General features: G+C 48.1%; 1 pseudogene; it reads right to left on the reverse strand.

Annotated features, from left to right (window-relative positions):
- Positions 1–7,290, reverse strand: part of LOC101576202 — an 8,433-nt pseudogene extending 1,143 nt beyond the window's left edge.
- Between the last annotated feature and the right edge of the window lie 1,129 nt (positions 7,291–8,419).

Below are 8,419 nucleotides of genomic sequence, written 5' to 3' on the forward strand. Positions count from 1 at the left end.
TTTTTTGGAACCGGGGATTGAACTCAGGCCCTTGTGCTTGCCAGGGAAGCACTTTATGCACTGAGCCATCTCCCTGGCTCTAGTAGTTGCCATAATTGAGCTAATACAATACAAACATAATATGTCAAATATTTTGCTGTGTCTTCCTATGCCCTCAAAATATCACAATAAGTACTTTTGCTTTTCAAAGCAGAAAATGAGGTTTCAGAAAAGACAACTACAACTGGGCATGTGGTGGACCCTTGTAAGTCCACCACTCGATAGGCTGAGGCTGGAGGATTGCTATGAGTTTGAGGCCAGCCTGGGCTACATAGTGAGTTTAAGGCCAGCCTAAACTACATAGAGTGACATTCTGGTATCTGTCATCTGCCCATCCACACCCAGTGTTCTCATTCAAACATTACTGGCGTTGTGGTTAACAATCAAAACCTGTTTCCCTTATGTCTCTTGGCGCCTTTTGAGTTCGGCTGTGCCATAGTATTGCAGCAGTACAGAGAGAAGCTTTTATAGGAAGTTGGGGTGGTCTCCATGACCACAGTGAAGTAAATAAAGGATAAGTAACCTGCTAAAAAATAAAAATAAAAACAAAAAAATAAACTACATAGAGACCCCATCTAAAAAGAAATTAAAAAAAAAAAAAAGATGAGCTAGTAGTAGGCTTGAATATGGTTTCTTTGGTTTGTTCCTCTCTAAAACTCATGACAGCATTCAATTGTAAGATGTTTGAGAAGGGATTAAGATTAGGATTAGGATTGGGATTGGGATTAGGATTATATATGTTCATCAGGGTATAGCCCCATAACTGAGTCCTCGTGGCTTTAGAAGAGGGAGAGAGAACAGACTTATAAAGCGTAGATGCACGCATATGTGCACATGCACACATGCATGCACTTGCCTCTTGCCGCAGGATACCCTGCATGCCCTCAGATCCCATGTGGAAAAAGGTCATCAACACAGCCCTTCCACCTCAGCCCTCTAAACCGGTGGCTAAAATAAATCTCTCTTTAAAATTTAACAAGCCTGGCCTCTTGACCAAGATGGTGCCGAAGGCAAAGAAGGAAACCCCCACCCCTCCCAAAACTGAAGCCAAAGCAAAGGCTTTAAAGGCCAAGAAGGCTGTGCTAAAAGGCATCCACAACCTCAAAAAGAAGAAGATACAAACATCACTCACCTTCTGCTGTCTCAAGACACTGCGGCTCCTGAGGCAGCCTAAATACCCTCAGAAGAGCATCCCCAGGAGAAACAAGCCTGACATCTATGCCATCATCAAGTTCCCCCTGACCACAGAGTCAGCCACGAAAAAGATCGAGGACAACAACACACTCGTGTTCATTGTGGACGTCAAAGACAAAAAGCACCAAATCAAGCAAGCTGTGAAGAAGCTCTATGACAGCGATGTTGCCAAGGTCAACACCCTAATGAGGCCTGATGGAGAGAACAAGGCATCTGTTCCACTGGCTTCTGATTATGATGTATTAGATGTTGCCAACAAAATCGGGATCATCTAAACTGAATCCAGCTGGCCAATTCTAAATATATACTTTTTCCCAGTAAAAAATAAATAAATAAAATAAAAAACAAAAGAAGCCTTCGTGTTGTGTGATTAGCAACAGTGAACAAATTAAACCAGATAATTTTCCTGGGGAACATCACAAAAAGGAAGACCTCATCCTCCGCGTCAGGGCTGTGGGACTCACCCTGGGCGATCCCCACCCCTCCAGTACAGAGGCATCAAGGACTCTAGGCCGGGAGTCTGGGACTGTGGGGCAAGAGGGAGTGTGGTCCTCCCTGGAGTCTCAGCTTCTTCCTCTTCCTCACCCCTGAAGTACAGTACCGGGACCCACAACTGTAAGGAGGAAGGGCTTATTTGGCTCACAGTGTGTAGCGGTTTCAGTCCACAGTTGGCTGCCTCCAAGGCTGGGGAGGGGCGTGGTGAGGAGAAGCTGCTTGTGGCGAGGTTGACAGGAAGGGGGAGGGAGAGACAGACAGACAGACAGACAGAGAGATAGAGCGAGACTTGTCCAGGCCCCGCCCCCAGTGGCCAGGCCCCGCCCCCAGTGGCCAGGCCCCGCCCCCAGTGGCCAGGCCCCACCCCCAGTGAACTACGTCCTACCAGGCTTCACCTCCCAACACCATGCTCAGCTATCAGCCACTAGTGGCCTAGCCCACTGATGGGTGTCACGCCACCACCCCATCCAGTCACATCCCAAACAAAGCCCAGTACTGTGCGCAGGACACTCTGGGGAGACATTCAGACGGAAACCACAGCAGCTGGGCCCCAACCACCTGCAAGCGCCAGCGCCAGCACCTTGCGCGCCCGGCCAGGTGCGAGGCTGCAGTGCACAGCAAGCGCTCTCCTCCCTCTGCTCTGCCTGGAGAGAAGCACAGTCTGGAGCGAGGGAGGAGCTCCCCGGCCCTCAGCCACAGTGCAGCGCTCCTTGCCTCTGCGTTGCCAGTTCCACTAACCCACACTGACAGCACCCCAGTTCAAGTACTCTCTAGCAGTGGTCCACACAAAACGAAGAGGGCTCACTGGGAAGGACACTGTCACCTGCTCTATAGTAACCACCGCACTGTTGACATTATCACTGTCTTTGTTCTCAACAAGTAAAACAACCTCACTAACCCAAGTCAAATCCTGGTCCACAGAGCAATAAGGATGCGAACAAAACTGACATAGAGGGGGGCGGGGGTGTGCCCGAGGCCACGTAATACGTGGCCAAGAAGCAGAGCTGGTCCCAATCTCTATTTTCTCACTGTGAACTTGAGAACTTATAGCCAAATGGAGCAGAGCAAGCCCCCGGGAAGGAGCATGACAAGGGCCGTCCACTCCGTCTCCTTGTCGGTTTCCTGGGAAGCAGAGTCAACATGGAGACAAGAAAATAAAACTTGAAGCAATTAACTATTGTAAAAGCCCCACACAAGTTCCAAGAATGGGGAATAACAAGAGTAGTGCAGGGCTGGATAAACACGGATTTATGTGGATTTTATTCTTCCAAATTTCTTCTATGTACAGATTCCAAGTGGAACCTAAAACCTACAAACAGCTGTCTCACAATGTCACGGTGTTAGAGGCACATGGAGGGACTGTCACAGAGCCCGGCCACCCGGCCCTGCACCTGGAGAACATCCTTCCTGACCGGGAAGGGGTGACAGTGTCAATAAAGAAGGTCTTTACCCCGAGGGCTGGGACTGGGGAGTCACGACCTCACTTCCTACGCATCCTTCCTTCCACGGTGTCCATGCTTATAGTCTGGCCTTGCATTCTAACTTTTATAATGAATTACAAACATGGGAACTTCTTCCTCCCCTGATTTGTAGTATAATGTGTTCCCATTTGGAAAGCATACCCGCAAATCCCTTGGAAATCATAAACAACTGTTTTAAGGGGCTGTGAAGTTGGCCTGGTTTCCTGAAGGAAAAACAGCACTATGACATTCTGATGGGCATCAAAAACAGGAGAGCGTGTCTTCCCTTGCCTGGGTTCCCACGAGGCTTCCTTAGGTGGCTCTGTTGATCTCTGAGTGACGTCATAGTCATGACACAGACACAAAGTGAAGTAGACCATCACCGGGTTTACGAGATGATTCAAAACAAAAGGCCAGTGTGGGGCCTCCGTCTCCCTAACACTGCGTTTTCATCAGGACTTGGTGTGCAGATCCTTGCCACGGATTACCACCGCGACGCACTGCCTCCTTCCTGCACCCCACATGTACTGAGCGTGACCCAGATCCCAGACACCACAGACAGAACTAAAAGATGACAGCTGGACCTCAGAGGAATCGCAGTGGTGCACGGGCGCTGGTAAGGCCCTGGGGTCAGCCTTGCAACGGTAGCCCACCCACAGAGCCGGGGTATTTCAAGGGAGGAACCTAGCCTGGAGGCACAGAGGAGTCTTCCTAGAACCTTCCAGAATCTCCAAAGGGACTCCTGAGGAATCCTGAACTGGGGTGAGCCTTGTAGACTTCTCAGCAAGAGAAACCCAAGACAGAGTGCAGGCGGATGCACTGTGTATCAGCGTGTGGTGGGCTGGGGCCACCACAACCCATTTCTACTCTTCCTAGTTCTGGATGCTGGAAGTGCAAAATCAAGGCACTGGCTGGCTGCTCCCTGGAAGGGGCTCTTTTCTTGCTTGGCTTGTATGTGGTCAGTCACCTCACTCTGTCCTGATACACCAGGGGGAACCAGCCTCCGTGCCTCCTCCTCTTCTTACAAGGACACTAACTCCACTAGGAGCTCTTCACCTCCATGACCTCTTCTAAACCCGAGGGCCCTAACTCTGGAGGCCATCACATGGCAGGTTACAGATGCAGCGCATGAGTTTTGGGGACAGCTGTGAGTGGGTGGCAGCCTGCACATTCTGATGGAGACCAGGATGCTTGGATGGGTGCAGCTGGAGCAAACGCCACCCTGGCACTGAAGTCACACCTGCTTCTGAGACAGGCTGACTATAGTGGGCAACTGCCTTCTCTTTCACCGTCCCGGGGTCCAGGCACCAAGCTACACATCTTTGCTGTGAGTTTTCCAATGCAAATCCCTTAAGGAACTGTCTTCTGCCTACACTGTAATTCTTCCAGGTTCACCCAGAACTTTCCAAGGATTAGTGAGCACCTGTGCACATTTGCCTCCTCCTATCCTAAGAGAAAGTCTTAGTCTAGCCATATTTGAGGGACAAGCAGAGAGTGGTGGGCAAGGGCTCTCTCTGCTTCTCTTCCACTGCCTTGAGCCAAAAAGCATGTGTTTCCGCAGGCAACCGCAGTCCTCCCATGAAAGGCTGATTCTCAAGGCTGGGGAGTCCAGAGATTTGCAAAGCAAAGGGCTCCGCCAGCTCTGAGTTCTAACCCGCTAAGTCAGGGGAGGCTTGCAGAGCTTCTTTTTCAAGCAAGAGAGCCTCACACTCTCAAGCCTCTTTTTCCTGCATGTGCAGGCTCTGACAGGCCACTGAGACGCTCACCTAATTCTGAAAGGCTCACTTAATTCCTGAAGTCAGCGTTTCCGCAGCTAATGCTGCAGTGTGGCTCTCGGGGGCTCTCAGAGGCGTGGGCCTAACCCGGGGCTCAGCTAGGGGGTGGGAAGCCCTGAGCAGAATCCACCCCGAGGGAGTGCTCCCTCTACGTCCCTGTCCCCACGCTAATGAGCTGCCTCCCTGCGGCCCAGCAAGTGGAGCGACCACACTGGGACCAGAAGCTCCCAAACTGTGAGTCAAAACAAACTTTCCCCCCATGTAAGTCACTTCCTTGGGGTATTTGTCACAGTGAAGCAAAGCTGACTGATGGAGTTACTAAGACCAAAAGCGAGTCAAGCCCAGCTCTAGGCCAGGCTGGGCGGAGCCGGTGGAAGCGATCGGCCCTCTCGGCAGCCATTCAGCCGTGCATCCCCTCCACGGCTGCTTCAGCGGCTGCTGTGACTCCCTGAGTGGCCACAGGAAGTCCTGACACTGGTCTCCCCTCCTCACTTTCCCATTTTTGGGCCCCCTTCACACCACCCCGATTCCCCGTGTGCTTCGGAATCTCTCGTCTAAAGCACCCAGCCTTGGCTTCCCGCGAGCAGCCAGCTCACCCGGAGCGCTCATTTGCTAGCTCCACAAGGGTGTGCGACTCTCCCCGGATCGCTCAGTCCACCGTCCTGAAGACCTGCTCACTGGTGTTGTCCTGTCATCCCCCACCCTTCTCTGAAAGCTCCTGCCACAGCCTGTCACCAAGTCTCTCGCGCTCGCGCTCGCTCGCTCTCCCCCTCCCCCTTTCTCTTTCCTCTCTCCCCTCTCTTCTCTCTATCTGTCTCTCTCTCCCTTCTCTCTCTCTCCTTTCTCTCCCCTCTCTCTCTCCCCCCTCTCTCCTCTCTCTCTTCTCTCTCTCCTCTCTCTCTCCTCTCTCTCTTTCCTCTCTCTCTCCTTTCTCTCTCCTCTCTCTCTCCCCCCTCTCTCTCTCTCCCCCTCTCCTCCCTCTCCTCTTTCTCTCCTCTCTCCTCCTTCTCTCTCTCTCCTCTCTCTCTCTCCCCCCTCTCTCCTCTCTCTCCTCTTTCTCTCCTCTCTCTCCTCCCTCTCCTCTCTCTCCTCTCTCTCTCTTTCCCTCCCTCCCTCCATCCTTCCCTCCCACCTTTTGGCCTCAGTTGCCCAAGTCCTGCATCCCCTCCCCCACTGATGTAGTGACCCGCACATGACTTGCACTGAGTGATTTCACACGTGTAACCCCCCTTTGCATTCCTGGGTAAGCCCCACTTAGTCATGGAATATGATCTTTTCAATATTCAGTTTTATTCAGTTGCTAATTTGTTCTGGAGTTTTGCATCTATATTCATAACGGATATTCATGGAGTATCCAGGTCTGGCTTTCAAATCCGTATGCTGCTGGCTTCATCGAATGCATTACAATGTGTTCCTTTCTCTACAATTTTTTGAAAGACTTTGAAAAGATGGGGCTTAATTGTTACTAAATTATTGGCAGAAGTCACCAGCGAATCCACCCTGTCCTGGACTTTTCTTTCTTAGGTGTTTGATTGTTGATCCAATCTTTTTGCTCATTATTTGTCCATTTAGATTTTCTACTTCTTCATGATTCAGTTTTGCTAAGCTGTATTTCTGGAAATGTACTTATTTCTGCCAAGTTATCCTATTTGCTGACACATGACATTCATAGTCTTTTGTTTTGTTTTGTTTTGTTTTGTTTTGTTTTCCCTTTTGAGACAGGGTCTCACTCTGCAGTTTAGGCCGGCCTCACACTCACTTTGTAGTCCAGGCTGGTCTTGAACTTTCACTGATCCTCCTGCCTCAGCCTCCCAAGCACTGGAATTACAAGTGTGTGTCACCAAACCCAACTTATACTCACAGTCTCTTATGCTCCTTTGTGTTTTATGGAGCTAGTTGAATTATCTTCTCTGTCATATATAATTTTATTTGAATTGTCTCTTCTTCCTTCATTAGGTTAGTGAAAATTTTTTCAATCTCGTTAAATTTTTTGTATGTTCCACCTCCTATTTATGTCCCTTCTGGTTTTTATTATGCCCTACCTTCTCTCTTTGGCTTTAGACTGCTATTCACTATTTATTACTTAAAGTAGGGGTTACATTATTGATTTGATACATTTTCACCATAGATATTTAGGACCATAATTTTCCTCTGGCCACTAGTTTTACCGCTTTTATCATTCTGGGCATTTGTGGTTTTGTTTCCATTCACTGTAAAATATTTCTAACTTCGCCTTTATCCTAAAGTTTACTGAGAAGTAGGTTCTTTCATTTCCATGTACTTGCAAGTTTTCCAGTTACCTTCACGTTCTTGATTCTCAGTTCCATTCTTGGTGGTCAGAGAGGATGCCTTCCCATCTGTATTGAGGCTTGCCTTGTGACCTAACAGAAGAGCTACCCGGAGAGCTTCACACGTCCTACTGGGGGCAGTGGGAGTGCTCTCTGTCTCTGTCAGATCTGATTTTCTATAGTGACACTCCAATCCTCTGGTTCTGTGGTGACAGTTATTCCACTATTGAAAATGGGGTAGGAAAGCTTCCAACTGTTACTGTAGAAATTCATTGCTCATCTCAGTTCTGTCCACTTTTGTGTCATACAATTTGAGGTTCTGTCTTACATTCTTGTATAGGCATTGTCATTTTTTTATTAATTTTGAGAAACAAAGAGCAATGACACAGTTTCAAAACCGATTAGTAGGATTAATACTTTGCATATTGTTTCAATAATTAATACATTGCATATTGTTGTCTTTGTAGTGGTTATTTATAGCACAAGATGCAGACATGATATTCTGTCCAAACACTATTAGTACAAATCTTTCTTCTCACTGAATTAAGAGAAAGTAGCTGTATATCTATCCCATTTTGTATATACAGATACAAAATGGTCCTTCATTTGTATTTCTTTTTTTTTTTTTTTTTTTTTTTTTGCTTAGTTTTGTCAGAGATGAGTATTCTATTGCCATTTAAATATTGCAGGTGTGTGAATTCAGCAAAATAATCCAATATAGTACAGTAGTCCATAATAGTAGTGGGTTATCCGCAGGACTGGCAATGTCAGAAGTTGTTCACTTGAGCCTTTTATAGCTCAGCATAGGGGGGCCTGGCCCTAGCTCAGTCCTTTAAGTGGCAGCTTCCACAAAGCTGTCAGCCTCAGGTTGCTGGAGTTCAAACCTCACACCTCTCCCGCTGGCCAAAAGTGCCCGGAAGGCATTCGAGGAACAAAAAAAAAAAAAAAAAAACCTTATAACTCAGCATATTAATATGGCTTTACTTTTTGTACCTCACTTTTATACTTTTCTGCTGGATGGTTAAGACCAAGATAGAGCAAGACCTATATAATAAGAAATGTAATTTTTGTATCTGACAAGGTCAGTCAAATCCCTTCAGGATTAACCTGGAGCCCTGTACTGCAGTTTGTAGATCCTTTGTCACTGTTGGCCATGTGGCTGAGTCAC

Source organism: Octodon degus, unplaced genomic scaffold (genome assembly GCF_000260255.1).
Source record: "Octodon degus isolate 3935 unplaced genomic scaffold, OctDeg1.0 scaffold00035, whole genome shotgun sequence".
NCBI classification, from domain to species: domain Eukaryota; kingdom Metazoa; phylum Chordata; class Mammalia; order Rodentia; family Octodontidae; genus Octodon; species Octodon degus.